Source organism: Ursus arctos, unplaced genomic scaffold, assembly GCF_023065955.2.
Source record: "Ursus arctos isolate Adak ecotype North America unplaced genomic scaffold, UrsArc2.0 scaffold_21, whole genome shotgun sequence".
In the NCBI taxonomy this organism is placed as follows: domain Eukaryota; kingdom Metazoa; phylum Chordata; class Mammalia; order Carnivora; family Ursidae; genus Ursus; species Ursus arctos.
Window position 1 is genome coordinate 2,013,289 of NW_026622886.1, and position 14,902 is coordinate 2,028,190.

The window sequence follows — 14,902 nt, forward strand, 5'->3', positions numbered from 1 at the left end:
AATCAGAAGGGGGAATGAAACATGAGAGACTATGGACTATGAGAAACAAACTGAGGGCCTCAGAGGGGAGGGGGGTGGGGGAATGGGATAGACCGGTGATGGGTAGTAAGGAGGGCATGTATTGCATGGTGCACTGGGTGTTATACGCAACTAATGAATCATCGAACTTTACGTGGAAACCGGGGATGTACTGTATGGTGACTAACATAATATAATAAAAAATCATTAAAAAAAAAAAGAGAGACTTTTCTTTCCTCACTGTTTATTTTTTGGCTCCTTTAGAGCAGTGTTTTTGGGCTAGGGTATGTGGGTAGGGCTGAGTTGTGCTCTTGAAAAGATCATGAACTCTGAGGAGTTTTTCAGTAACTTAAAGAAATCAGTTTTAGGTTGAACAGGGATTTTCTGTCCCTGCTCTTTCCTTTTCTGTCTAGCTTTTGAAGTCATGTCAGAAATGGGTAGTACCCTGGAGATGTCTAGAAGTGTTTCCACAAACATGCCATGTTTGGGGCCAAGATGGTATTTTTTTTTATGTATTTATTTTGCTGCATATAATCATTACCAACTAAAATCACTAATGTCTACTATGTACATAACGTTCTTTAAAGATGTTCTCTTTCCCATTCCAAAGTCAGGTCCTTCAAGTTGGAAACATATTCATGTAAGGAATGTTTGGGCTTCTCAGCTGTAGTCTTCTGTTCTGTTTCATTATGATTTTAATGGTGACAGAAAACAAACTACTTTAGTTGACTGTTATATTGGAGTTTTTTTTCCCCAGTAGACAATTTTGTATTTTTAAAGATACACTTGACACATTGGAGGTAGGGATCTGCTGGTGTGCATGGAAAATTTGTGTAATCTCCTCAAACCCCATTTTTGGAATAATTTGAAGTTGAAGCCAAAGCCTGATTTGGGAACATAGTTCTCTTCTTAAAGAAGTAATCTAAGGAATTCCAGATTAATACCATCATTTAGAATCTCTTGGATTGTTCTGCTGAAAGTTGAGGAAAGTAAATTTATAGTATAGATGGAAAACTTATACCATAAAAGGTTTATTGGCATTCACCTGAAAGTTACTGAGATCCATAACTTATCAAACAGTACCTTTTTTCTTTATTACTTTTTTAAAAAAGATTTTAGGTATTTTAGAAAGAGAAATAGAGAGCATGAGTGGGGAGAGGAGTAGAGGGAGAGGAAGAGGGAGAATCCCAAACAGAATCCGTGCTGAGCGCGGAGCCTGACATGGGGCTCGATGCCAGGACCCTAAGATCATGACCTGAGCTGAAATCAAGAGTCAGATGCTTAACCAACTGAGCTGCCCAGGTGCCCCTTTTCTTTTTTTTAAATTAGATCTATATGTGTTGCTGGGATGCTATATGAGAATTATACAAAATAATATCACTGGATTATAATGTATTTAAATTAGAAAAAAATTTGCTTAAAAATAATATTTGTTGATTTCTTACTCTGTGTCAGCACTGTTATGAATACTTCTCATGTATTATCTCATCTAATCCTCACAGTAAGTCTGAGAGTTGTTATCCTCATGAGGATTAGTAATTAAACTAAGGTCACATAGTCTGGTAAGTAGTCGTGTAGGCATGTAAAATCAGGCTCTTTGACTGAAGTACTTATGCTCTTCTTTACCATAGTGGCTTAATAAAGTTACTATAGATTGTTTATATCACATGGAAAACAATTAATTTTAAAAATTGGACTACTTTTAAAGAGGAACACTTTCTCAGTTTACTGTAAGGTGAATATAATATTTTTGTGAAAAATATTTGAATATATCCCAAAGTATCTAAATCAAGCATTTAAATTTCATCTTAGAACTTTGACTTACATAGATCTGTATGAGGTAACTAAATTCTACCAGTATTTAGTGAGCAACTGAGCATCTTCTGTGTACAAGGAACTGGGCAAGATGGAGAAGTAAATTAACGTTTATTGAACACCTGTTATATTTCAGATGGTTTTAGATTACTTTATATCATCATCTCATTAATCTGTACAGTAATTCTGCTAGATTGGTGTTCTCATTTTATAGCATAGGAAATTTAGGCGTAGAGAATTTAAACTCTCGTAATCTAAATGGCAGTTGTAGAATTTGAACCCAAGTCTGCCTGACAAAAAGACCTATGCTCCTTTTCTGACTCATCTGTGCTTTCTTGTGTGTAAATTTAAGATGTGTTCCCTGTTTCTAGGAGTGTATAATCTAGTGTAGGTTCACAGAGTGGATTCTACAGGTGGACTGGTGGGAGTCCCTGATTCTCTTTCAGGAAGTCACAAGTTCAAAACGATTTTTTTTTTTTAAGATTTTATTTATTTATTTGACAGAGATAGAGACAGCCAGCGAGAGAGGGAACACAAGCAGGGGGAGTGGGAGAGGAAGAAGCAGGCTCATAGCGGAGGAGCCTGATGTGGGGCTCGATCCCACAACGCCGGGATCGTGCCCTGAGCCGAAGGCAGACGCTTAACCGCTGTGCCACCCAGGAGCCCCCAAAACGATTTTTATAATAATATTAGGATGTTATTGCTCATTTTACTGTGTTCATATATGCACTGATGATGCAAAAGCAGTGGTGGAAAAGATTGCTGGCACCTTAACATGAATTGAGGGAGTGGCACCAAACTGCACTCAAGAGTCATTGCATTTTTTTACCGCCATGCACTTGCAGTGTGAGAAAAAAGTAGTTTCACTTACCAGTGTGCTTGATGCAGCAATAAAAACTTTTATTTTATTTTATGAAATTTGGACCCTCTAGTGTACATTTTTTTTAAAAAATTGAGCTATAAATTACACATATACATAAATCACACATTGTGCACTTTTTAAAAAAAGATTTTATTTTTAAGTAATCTCTACACCCAGCATGGGGCTTGAACTCACAACCCAATGATCAAGAATCACATGCTTTACTGACTGAGCCAGCCAGGTGCCCTGATATATTTTTAAAAGTGTACATTTCGGTGGTTTTTATCATATTATGAGGCTGTGCAGCTATTACTACTATCCAGTTCCAGAACATTTTCTTGTTCTGTTTTCTTTCTTTTTTTTTTTTTTAAGATTTTATTTATTTATTTGAGAGACACAGAGAGAGCACGAGCAGGGGGGAGGGGTAGAGAGAGGGAGAAGCAGACTCCCCACTGAGCAGGGAGCCCGATGCAGGACTTGATCCCAGGACGCTGGGATCATGACCTGGTCAGATGCTAGTCGACTGAGCCACCCAGGCGCCCTGGCTCCAGAACATTTTCATCACCCCAGAAAGAAGCCCTATACTTATTGGCAGTTATTACCCATCTCCCCCCCATCCTCCCACCACCAGGTAACCACTAATCTACTTTATGTCTCTGTGAATTTTCCTATTTTGTGCTATTCCAGATAAGTGAGTACATTTTCTTGAATAAATATTTCTTTACTTGCCATGCCTTTAGGGCCATCCAGAGATGTAGTTTTTTTGTTTTTGTTTTGAGAGGAGTGCGAGTAGGTGTGGGGGAAGGGACAGAAGGGGAGGGAGAGAGTGAATCTTAAGCAGGCTCCACGCTCAGCTCAGAGCCTAACTCAGGGCTTCATCTCCCAACCCTGAGATCATGACCTGAGCCAAAATCAAGAGTTGGATGGTTAACCTACTGAGCCACCCAAGTGCTCCAAGATGTAGAAATTAAAAAAAAAAAAAAAAGGTAGTTTCCCCATTTAGGGGCACCTGGCTGGCTCAGTCAGTGGAACATGTGACTCTTAATCTTGGGGTTGTAAATTCAAGCCTCACATTGGGTGTAGACATTACTTAAAAATAATAAAATCTTTGAAAAACAGTTTCATCATTTAAATGGGATAGTACAACATGTGGTCTTTTGTGTCTGGCTTCTTTCACTTAGAGTAATGTTTTCAAGGTTCATCCATGTTGTAGCAGCTACTTTATTTCTTAAAAAAAAAAACAGCTTTATTGAGATATATAATTCAAGTGCCATACAGGTCACCCATTTTAAGTATACAATTCAGTCATTTTTGGTATATTCACAGATATGTGCAACCATTACGACAGTCATTTTAGAACATTTCCATCACCTCAAAAGAAACCTGTACCATTTAGTTACCATGATCTCCCAGTCTTTCCCTTACCTCCCCTTTTCCAAATAAAGAACCACTAATTTACTTTTGATAGATTTCCTTATTCTGCACTTTCATATGAATGGAATCATATAATATGATTTCATACATTTTCAGTTTCTCCACATCCTTATAATCTCTCTTTTAGGTTTAGCTTTCCTAGTGGGTGTGGAGTGGTTTTATTTCGTATTCCCTAATGACTAATGATGTTGAACATTTTTTTAAGTGCTTATTGACTATTTTTATACTTTCTGTGGAGAAGTGTATAATCAAATCGTTTGCCCATTTTTAAATTGGGTTGTCTTTTATTGTTGAGTTCTAAGAGTTCTTTATATATTCAGAGTATTAATACCTTATCAGATATATACTTTGTAAACATTTTCTCCTATTCTTGTAGGTTTTCATTTTCACTTCTTGATGGTATCATTTGATACACCAAATTTTAAAATTTTGATGGTTCAGTTTATTAGTTTTTGCCCTTTGGTTTTGGTTTAGGTATAGCTAAGAAACTATTGTCTACTTGAAGGTCATGAAGATTTACACCTATTTTCTTGTAAGAGTTTTTTACATTTGATCCAGTTTGAGTTAATGTTTTATACGGTGTGAGATGGGGGTTCAGCTTCATTTTTTTCATGTGGATATCTGATTGTCCCAGCACCATTTGTTGAAAAGATTATTTTCTCCCATTGAATTGTTTTGACATTAATTGTTCATCAGTCTGATCTAGTTGAGCTGGAGTAATTTTTTAGGCCAGCGGTTTGTTCTGATCCCAAAAGAGGCTTTTAGCTGTCTCTTTCCCTGGTTCTTACTAGTGAGCTACCTGGCCTGCAGGTTAGCTTGTTGCTTCTGATTAAGAGGAGCTATTTTTTGAGAACCCCTTTAGTCCTGAATTTCTTCACAGTCTCAAATAAAGTCAGTTCTGTGGAGAGCATTGGAACTTTCTTTTCCTTTCCTTTCCTTTTTTCTTTTCCTTCCTTCTAGATTTTAAGTAATCTCTACATCCAGTATAGGGGTCAGTCTCACAACCTCAAGATCAAGTGTTGCATGCTCTACTGACAGAGCCAGACAGGCACCCCAGGAACTTTCTTTTCTTATGGACTCTTTCTTCCCTGGACAAAACCTCTGAGTTATTAGTCTGGCTCTTGGCCAGGGTGGTAGCTTTTGGTCTTCTTGACTTGTTTCTCCTGGCATGGAACCTTTGCCTTATGAGCTGGGGAGGATATGATCAAGGCCCCAGTATTCTCGGACTGCTGCACCTTGGATAGAGCCTCTGTTCTATGGATGGAGGCTGGGTGGAGGAGGAGCCCGTGATCTTCTCTTCCCACTTAGCAGGAATTTAGCCTCTTCACCTTGGGTTGTGGGAGATGAGAAGTGCTGGTAGCCTGCTCCTTCTGGTGATTGATTGGGAGCTGAGGAGAGAAGGAATGCTTTCTTAGCATTCTATCCACCTGGAGTGAAGCTTCCATGAAGCTGTGGAGTGGCTCATGGCTCAGATGCCTCGGATGTTCACTGTTACTGAGTTTTAGTAGACTCTCTTGAATCTACTTCTTTTTTTGCTATATGACTTTAGGGCCATTTCCAGAGACTTAAAAAATTTTTTTAAATTTTTTCAGCAGCTTTTTTTTGTTTTCCAGGGGAGTATGTCCAGGGAGCCCCTTATGCTAAGATTCCAGAAGTGGAACTCTGTCATTTACATCTTGTAACACTCTAGTTGGGATTAATCCAACTTAATTTTAATAGAATACAACAACAACTTTGCTCCTGTATAGCTCTGTTTTCCTCCTTCCTTTTGCTGTTATTGACACAGATTACATCTTTATACATTATGTACTTACCAACCCAGATTTGTAATTCTTTATGCAGTTGTCTTTTCAGACAGGGGAAAGAAAAAAATAATTTATATTGTCTTTTCTATTTATGTAGTTTCCTTTATCATTGCTCTTTATTTCTTCATGTGGATTTGAGTTACTCTTTAGTGTCTTATCTTAAATACTTTTAGTATTTATTGTAAGGTAGGTCTGCAAGCTACAAATTGTCTCAGTTTTGTTTTTCTCAGAATGTCTTCATTTTTCCTTCATTTTTGAAAGATAGTTGGCTTGATATAGAATCCTTGGTTGACAGGCTGTTTTGGTTTCAGGACTTTAAATATGTCATCCCACTGCCTTCTGGCTTCTCTGGTTTCTGATGAGAAATAGGCTGTTAAGTGTATTTAGAATCCCTTGTATATGATGATTCACTTTTTTCTTGCTGCTTTCAAGATTTCTTTCTTTTTTTTTTTTTTTAAAAGATTTTATTTATTTATGTGACAGAGAGACAGCCAGCGAGAGAGGGAACACAGCAGGGGGAGTGGGAGAGGAAGAAGCAGGCTCATAGCGGAGGAGCCTGATGTGGGACTCGATCCCGGCACGCCAGGATCACGCCCTGAGCCGAAGGCAGACGCTTTAACGACTGCGCTACCCAGGCGCCCCTGCTTTCAAGATTTCATTCTTGTCTTTCTATAGTTTGATTATGATGTGTCTATGTGTGATCTCTTTTAGTTTATCCTACATGGAATTTATTCACCTTCTTGAGTGTGTAGATTAATGTTTCTCATTAAAGAGGTTTTGAGAAGTTTTCTGCTGTTATTTTTTCAAATGTTATTTTTGCCCTTTTTCTCCTCTTCCCCTTGGACTCCCATTACTCCTATGTCGGTATGCTTGATGGTGTCCCACAGATCTCTGAGGAACACTGTCATTTTTCTTTAGTTTTTTCTTTCAATTCCTTGGATTGGGTAACCTCGATTGATTGATCTTCAAGTTCACTGTTGTTGTTGTTGTTGTTGTTTTTAATATGCGTCCTCAAATCTGCTTGAATCCCTCTAGTGAATATTTCATTTCAGTTATTCTACTTTTTCAGAATTTGTTTAGTTCTTTTTTAAAATAATTTCTTTTTATTGGTGTTCTCTGTTTGTTGAGACATCATTCCCTTACTTTCCTTTAGTTTTTTTAGGCATGGTTTTCTTTAGCTTTTTGAACATATTTGAAATGATTAAGATCTTTGTAATAGTTGTAAATCCAAAGTTGGGGCTTCCTCACAGGGATAATTTTTTTTTTGTTATCGTCAGCATGCATTTTTTTCCCAGCATGCATTTTCTACTTTATAATCTGAAATGGCCACTCAAGCTCCAGCCATATAGTCTGTATTCCAGGTAGCATAACAGAAGATGGGCTGCAGACATGCTTACCTCTTGAACTATACTTCCTAGAGGTTGTATATGATACTTTTCTTATAGCTCATTGGCCAGAATGTTATCGTATGATTACTCCTAATTTCAAGGGAGTCTGGGAATTGTGGTCATTAATTTGGGTTGCCTTTTGCCTGAGAGTTTTATTAATAAGAAAAGAAGAATGGTTTGGGGGATATAATTAGCATTTTATTTTTTTACTATAGTCCACCCCTTTGGTTGTTCTAATATACACGACTACCCTTCTTTATACACACATGACACATTTACCTCATCCTAATAGAGACTACTCCAGTATTTCATTTAGTTACTGCCTTCAGCTCAAAGCCCAGGATGTCTTGAGTAGTGTGCAGTCTTCTGGCAAGATAACTGTTCCCAAAGCAATTAATGTATAATAGGTGTAATAGAAATAGAATAATAGCAATAAAAAATTACTATGCAGAAAAGGAGAGCATTAATAATATGTAAAAGTCCATAGCAATTATTAAATTGTTCCTGTATAAGAAATTTGAAGACCTTCTGTCCTGGCAAAGGAATACATTTCTGAATTAAGCATTGTTTTTAAGCTTGATTACTCTGGTATTTATTTACCTCCATGCCTCACCTATTTCTACCACACTTTAGCTTAATGGCTATTACAGTGAGACTATCTGAAACAGTTGGCTTGTGTGAGAAGGCCACCCTAAGGAACCCCCTCCCTCATACTTTTGTTTTGGCAGTTAGGTGCGTAGCCTTTATTTTATCTTTTTTTCTTTTTTATCCCTATCATCTGTATCACCCATCCTCCCATCCATATGCGGCATTGTTTAATAAAATAGTAAGTGGTGAGCACTCACAATTGAAAACTGAAAAGCTACTGATCATTGTTACGCAATGGCAAAACACCTGGTTAAACCATTGCCTGATTATACTGGAATGCTACTGTTTTAAGGGAAACAGTAGGAAAAATTCAGAATGTCATATGTGTTGTCTGCTTCTAGTAACTTTAAACGAAATTTTACAGGAGAGGTAAAACTCAGACTAGAGCTAATCAGTCAGTTAGCAGAGATGTAAAGGAATACATCTTTGCTAATACATCTCTTTCTTGTGGCCTGCAACCTAAGTTGACTAAAAGCCTCTTGCTTCGAAGCCTTATAGAGTAGAAAAAGGGAACCACTGCACTCCAAAATGCAGTGGCTGCCAAATGGAATGAGACTGGAGCTCTGCCATTTCAAGGCTATGAACCTACTTGATCATGCTGTATGATTTTTTTAATGTATTATTGGATTTGGTTTGCTAATATTTTGGTGATTTTTGCATCTATATTCATGAGAAGTATTGGCCTGTAGTTCTCTAGTTCTCCTTTTTGTGGTGTCTTTATCTAGTTTTGGTATCAGGGTGATACTGACCTCATGAATTTGGGTATTTTCCTTCCTCTTCTGTTTTTTGGAATAGTTTGAGAATAGGTATTAACTCTTCTTTAAATATTTGGTAGAATTCACCTGGGAAGCCATCTGGTCCTAGACTTTTGTTTTTTGGGAGTTTTTGAGTATTGATTCAGTTTCATTGCTGGTAATCGGTCTGTTCACATTTTCTATTTCTTCCTGCTTTAGTTTTGGTAGTTGATATGTTTATAGGAATTTATCCATTTCTTCTGAGTTGTCCAGTTTGTTGGCATATAGTTTTCCATAATATTCTGTTACAATTGTTTGTGTTTCTGTGGTGTTGGCTGTTACTTCTTCTCTTTCTTAGTGATTTTCTTTATTTGGGTCCTCTCTCTCTCTCTCTCTCTCTCTCTATTTTTCTTTTTTAATGAGTCTAGCTACATGTTTATCAATTTTGTTGTTCTATTAAAAGAACTAGCTCTGTTCTATTGTTCATTTAGTTTCTATATCATTTATTTCTGCTCTCATTTTTATTATTTCCTTCCTTTTGCTGGGTTTGGGTTTTGTTCTTCTTCTAGCTCCTTTAGGTTAAGTTGTTTAACTGAGATTAGCCCTAGTCTGAGTTTTACCTCTCCAGTATAACTTTTTTTTAAGCAGCTTTTTTTTTTTTTTTAAGAATTTATTTACTTATTAGGGAGAGAGTGAGCACAAGCAGGGGGAGTAGCAGAGGGAGAGGGAGAAGGGAGCCCCCCAGTGATCAGGGAGCCTTATGCAAGGCTCCATCCCAGGACCCTGGGATCATGACCTGAGCTGAAGGCAGCTGCTTAACCAACTGAGCCACCCAGGTGCCCCATCTCCGGTATAATTTTGTTGAAGGTTACTAGAAGCAGACAACACATATGACATTCTGAATTTTTCCTACTGTTTCCCTTAAAATAGTAGCATTCCAGTATAATCAGGCAATGGTTTGACCAGGTGTTTTGCCATTGCGTAACAATGATCAGTAGCTTTTCAGTTTTCAATTGTGAGTGCTCACCACTTACTATTTTATTAAGCAATGCCACATATGTTATATTGTTTCTCATGAAGCATCTTACTCATAGCACCAAATTCTGCAGTAGGATTATATCCAACCATTTGTGACCCCCAAAAAGTAAAATAATAGTGGTTTTAAACATGATATAAGTTTATCGTTTTGTCTTATAAGAGGGGTCCAGAGATGGGTAGCTCAGGGCTGGTGCGGTGCTCTATAATGTCAGGGAACCATCTTCTTTCTGTTTTTGTTGCCTTGCCATTCTCAACTGTGGCTTCTTCTCATAATCTAATATGGCTGCTTGCAATCCAACACCTCATCCATGTTCCAGCCAGCAGGAAGGATGAGGGTCCAAAGAATAATGTACACAACTTATTTAAGGATATTTCCTGGAAATCACCGTAATACTTTTACTGTTGTTCATTGGCTTAAACTCAGTCACATGGCCTAGCTGCAGGAGAGGCTGGGAAATGCAGTCTTTATTCTGCCATGCATTTAGCTAAAGTTCAGGTGTTGTGTTACTAGGAAGAAGGGGAACGTGGATATTTGGTAACAACCTCTGGTGCTGGCCACAGTCATCCAGGTTGGTAGTCTCTGATATTTAAAAACGCTCATAATTCTCTTCCCATTGTATTCTTTTTTTCGTGCCATCTAAGACTTCTGAGTTACTGTATTCAGATGCTTGCTTCTCTCTGTGATATAGATCACCAGTGTGCTTTCTTTGTCCTTGATTGATTTAGAACCTTGCTATTTTAAGATATGCCACCAACAAGATATTTGAAGGTTTTCGTGCTGGTATGCATTTACCTTTTCTTTTTTTGCTACCCACATCATGCATGTTGCCTGTACAGATGCCTTCAAAATGTGCTGCACTGAGTGCTGCTGCTATACGTCTTAGCATTTTATAAATTCTCCAGTAATTGCTTTTACATGTAGTTATAATGTGGAAACTCCTGCAGTGCTTTGGAGAAAATTTTTGTTATTTCTTGCTTTGTTTGGGAAATGAATTTCTTTGTGTCTTCTCTCCCTTCTTTATTTTAAACCTTTAAATATAATTGTACTGAAGTTAAAATTGTATTTAGTTATGTTTTACATTTTACTCAATCAGAAATTTTCAGCACCTTTTTTAGAAATAACAATTGGCTGAGAGTAATACACTTGAAGCAAGAGGCTACTGGAAGGGAAGATTAATGACCTATGACTTGGGAGCTTTTTTTTTTTTTTTTTTTTTTTTTTTGTTATTTGAGAGAGAGTGAGTGAGAGAGAGGGAGAGAGAATCTGAAGCAGACTCTGCACTGAGCACAGAGCCCAAGGCGGGGCTCGAACACAGCCTTGAGATCATGACCTGAGCTAAAACCAAGAGTCAGACACGCTCAACCAACTGAGCCACCCAGGCTCCCCTTAAGAGTTGTTTTTATCGGGGCTCCTGGGTGGCGTAGTCGTTAAGCGTCTGCCTTCAGCTCAGGGTGTGATCCTGGTGTTCTGGGATCAAGCCCCACATCAGGCTCCTCCACTAGGAGCCTGCTTCTTCCTCTCCTACTCCCCCTGCTTGTGTTCTCTCTCTCCCTGGCTGGCTGTCTCTGTCAAATAAATAAATAAAATCTTAAAAAAAGAGTTGTTTTTATTTAAGTTTTGCTGAGATTCATTATGTTTCCAGAGATTTTACCTTGATTGAAATCTTTTAATAACTGTGAGAATCTAAAAATACATTTTTGTTTTTATTTTTTTAAGTAGGCTCCAGTGCAGGGCTTGAGCTCATGACCCTGAGATAAAGACCTGTGTTGAGACCAAGAGTCGAACACTTAACTGACTGAGCCACCCGGGTGCCCCTAAAAATGCATTTTTAAACACAATCTCTGCACCATATACCATGAATGTAACGTAAAGAGGCAGTGCTTTTGTATGGTAACCGATCTTGCCAGAGTAGATTCCTTTAATTAATAAGGTTGCTTTTATAATTATTCAGAAAAGTAATTGATGAGTATGCTGGTATACCTTGGTATTTGAGTTCTAAGCTGCTGTCATAGGTATGTGCATTGTCCTAAGGGTCCCTCATTGTGGCACCAGGACGTGCCTAGGAGCTGTAGCCTGGCCTTTTCTGCTTGACCCACAGGCATGCTAGTCTTAAGTAGACATTTTCTCAGAGTGAAGGTTGCTGTGTTTGGATTTTCCTAAAAACTGCAACAGTTTCTGGATTTTTTTTCTTTTCTGTGGCAAGATATTTCAGCTCCAGTGTTAAAAAATATTTGGAGATACCTGGATGGCTCAGTCGGTGTAGCATCCCACTCTTGGTTTCAGCTCAGGTCATGACCTTAGGGTCGTGAGATTGAGCCCTGAGTTGGGCACTGTGTTCAGCTCTCGGGGTCTGCTCTCTCCCTCTTCTTCTTCCCCTCCCCCCACTTGCCTGCTCGCTCTTGTGCTCTCAGTAAATAATAAGTAAAATCTTTTAAAAGTATTTGATAAAGAGTTCAGGAAAATATTCATGGCTCCTTTTATAAGGAGGGAGCGTATTGGTATATAGGGGGAGAGTGCATTGGGAAACCTAAGGATAGGAGGCTCTGGCACTGGAATATAGGACTTCTCTTCAAACACTCTATTGTAGTGTGGAAACAAAGCACAATACTGTAAATGTCTCTCCTTTCCCCCAATTGCTGCATGTCTTCATCCTAGGTGAGGTTTGTCTCAACAAGTTTTTCATTCCAAAGTTAGTATGTTCAAAAATAACTATAGTTGACCCTTGAATAGCACAGGTTTGAACTGTGTGAGTCCACTTACATGTGGATTTTTTTTGATAAATACAGTACTGTAAGTGTATTTTCCTTATGATTTTCATAATAACGTTTTCTGTAGCTTACTTTATTGTACGAATACAGTATGTAAAATATAATATATAAAATATGTGTTAATCAACTGTTTATGTTATCCGGAAGGCTTCTGATTAACAGTAGTCTATTTAAGGGGCGCCTGGGTGGCTCAGTCGTTAAGCGTCTGCCTTTGGCTCAGGGCGTGATCCGGCATTCTGGGATCAAGCCCCACATCAGGCTTCTTGGCTGGGAGCCTGCTTCTTCCTCTCCCACTCCCCCTGCTTGTGTTCCCTCTCTTACTGGCTGTCTCTCTGTCAAATAGATAAATAAAATCTTTAAAAAACAAAACAAAACAAAACAAAAGTAGTCTATTTAATAGTTGAGTTTTTGGAAATTCAAAAGTTTTACGTGGATTTTCAGCTACGTAGGGGATGGCATGCCAACCCCCTGCGTTGTTCAACAGTCAACTATAGTTTTTTTCATTATTATTCATACCTGAACAGCATAACTATGGCAATTTTCTATATTGTGGCCTGGCAACATTTCAGGTTGTCCTGGCTTCTTGGAGTATGTTTTTGTTGCAAGAGTGGAAGTAACCAAAGAATTGCTAACTTGGAAAAAAAAATTCGCGGCTTGTCGCATGATGAATTACATGACGTTGGAGATGACTGCACACGATGTGTTCAGATCATATTTAAATGTATTCTGGTCTTTTAGACATAGCATGTAGGCTTCTAAACGTCCATCATCACTTCTCTTAGAGAAGGAATCTCTAAAATATAATTCCACATTTAAAGATTGGAGTGTATTTGAACACCATAAAGGTGGAATTAGGAATTGTAAGGAAAGCTATAGTGTTTGTGGGCATGTTCAAGGAATGTAGCAAGTTACCTTGTCAAAATAGTGCTTTCAGTTTCAAGCAGCCCTTTTGTGGTGAAGGGGGAATTTGGGTTAGGCATTAAGGCAAATCATCAAATTTCTGTTTAATGTTTCCAGTGAAATACCACCTTGTAGTTAAACTCTTCATACTTTTCAGAATAACTTCCCATAAGACCCTTTAAGATAACAGGGCAGGATGACAATTTAATTTTTATTCAGAGTTTTAAATTTTATTCAGAGATATGCTCAAATCACCACTCAGTAATATGATGTATTAAGATACAGATCACATGTAATAACTTTTCCCAAAAACAACATTATTGCAATAAATACTAAGGGGCCCAGCAAAATGGTAAATTATATACCAAAGTCAGGCAGCAGGCTAAACTTTTCTTGCTTTGTTTAAAGATTTATTTATTTACTTATTTGAGAGAGAGAGTGTGTGCACTGCACCCTTGCGGGGGAGGAGAGGCAGAGGGAGAGGGAGAGAGAATCCCAAGCAGACTCCAAGCTTAGTGCAGAGCCCCATGTGGGGCTCGATCTCAGGACCCTGAGATCGCAGCCTGAGCTGAAACCAAGAGGTGGATGCTTAACCTACTGCACACCCAGGTGCCCCCAGGCCGAGGTTTTTTTACACAGCTGCCAGAGTAATCTTTTAAAAACATACTTCAGATCATATCACTTTATTACTTAAAAAACCTCCCAGTGTCTTCCACTTTTTTGAAGAATATAGTTCTCCCCTCCCGTTCTGCTCTCTGGGCATGCTGGTCTTTCTTGAAGATGCCAAGCTCATTCCCGCTTCCTGGCCTTTGAACTTATTTCCTCTGCATGGCTAGCTGCTTCTTACCAAATTCTGGTAGCACCAGATTGTGTAGAGGTTAGGGGCTCAGGTTCTGAAACCCAGTTGCCTACTTTCAAGTTATGTGACTGCTCAGTGCCTTCATTTCTTCAACTGTAAAAAATTGGATGATAAAAGTAAATGTCTTGGTGTTATAAAAATTGAATATATACACATGAAGTGTCTCACTTATAGTAAGTGCTCATTAAATGTTGGCTATTACTTAATAATGTCGCCTCAGATATTACCTCCTAAATGAGACCTTTCTTGACCATTTCATCAAAATTGGCCACCCTGCCCCCTACACATGATACTTAGTTATCTGAAATTATTCTGTTGTATATTTATTTACTTTTATTTTTATGTTTCTCCCACCATAATGTTAGCTCCATGAAAGCAGGGATGTTTTCTATCTGTTGCAGTCCTAGTGCCTAGAACAGTGCCTGATCAATATATATTTATCGAGTGAGTTAATGCAAGTCCAGTCCACCCCAGAAGGTTTTCTTAGGTGACCTAAGACTGAAAGGCAGTTTGGGCCACTCAGTTGAGGGAAGATGTTCCCGTGTATACCCAGCACCATTAGATTATGTTCTAGCTACAGATATCTGGAAGGGGCTTATCAAGAATGGTGTAGAGATCATCAACAGAAAAAG

General features: G+C 38.3%; 1 protein-coding gene across 2 annotated transcripts in view; it reads left to right on the top strand.

The window, feature by feature from the left end:
* Window positions 1-14,902, top strand: part of MRTFA (myocardin related transcription factor A) — a 191,670-nt gene that overhangs the window by 53,274 nt on the left and 123,494 nt on the right. The window contains exon 3 of one of the 2 annotated variants that reach the window (XM_057316566.1): window positions 10,254-10,311. The exons of the other annotated variant lie outside the window; for it this stretch is intronic. The gene's annotated coding sequence lies outside the window, so the exon portion shown is untranslated. The remainder of the gene's footprint in view (window positions 1-10,253; window positions 10,312-14,902) is intronic. 2 annotated transcript variants of the gene reach the window in all.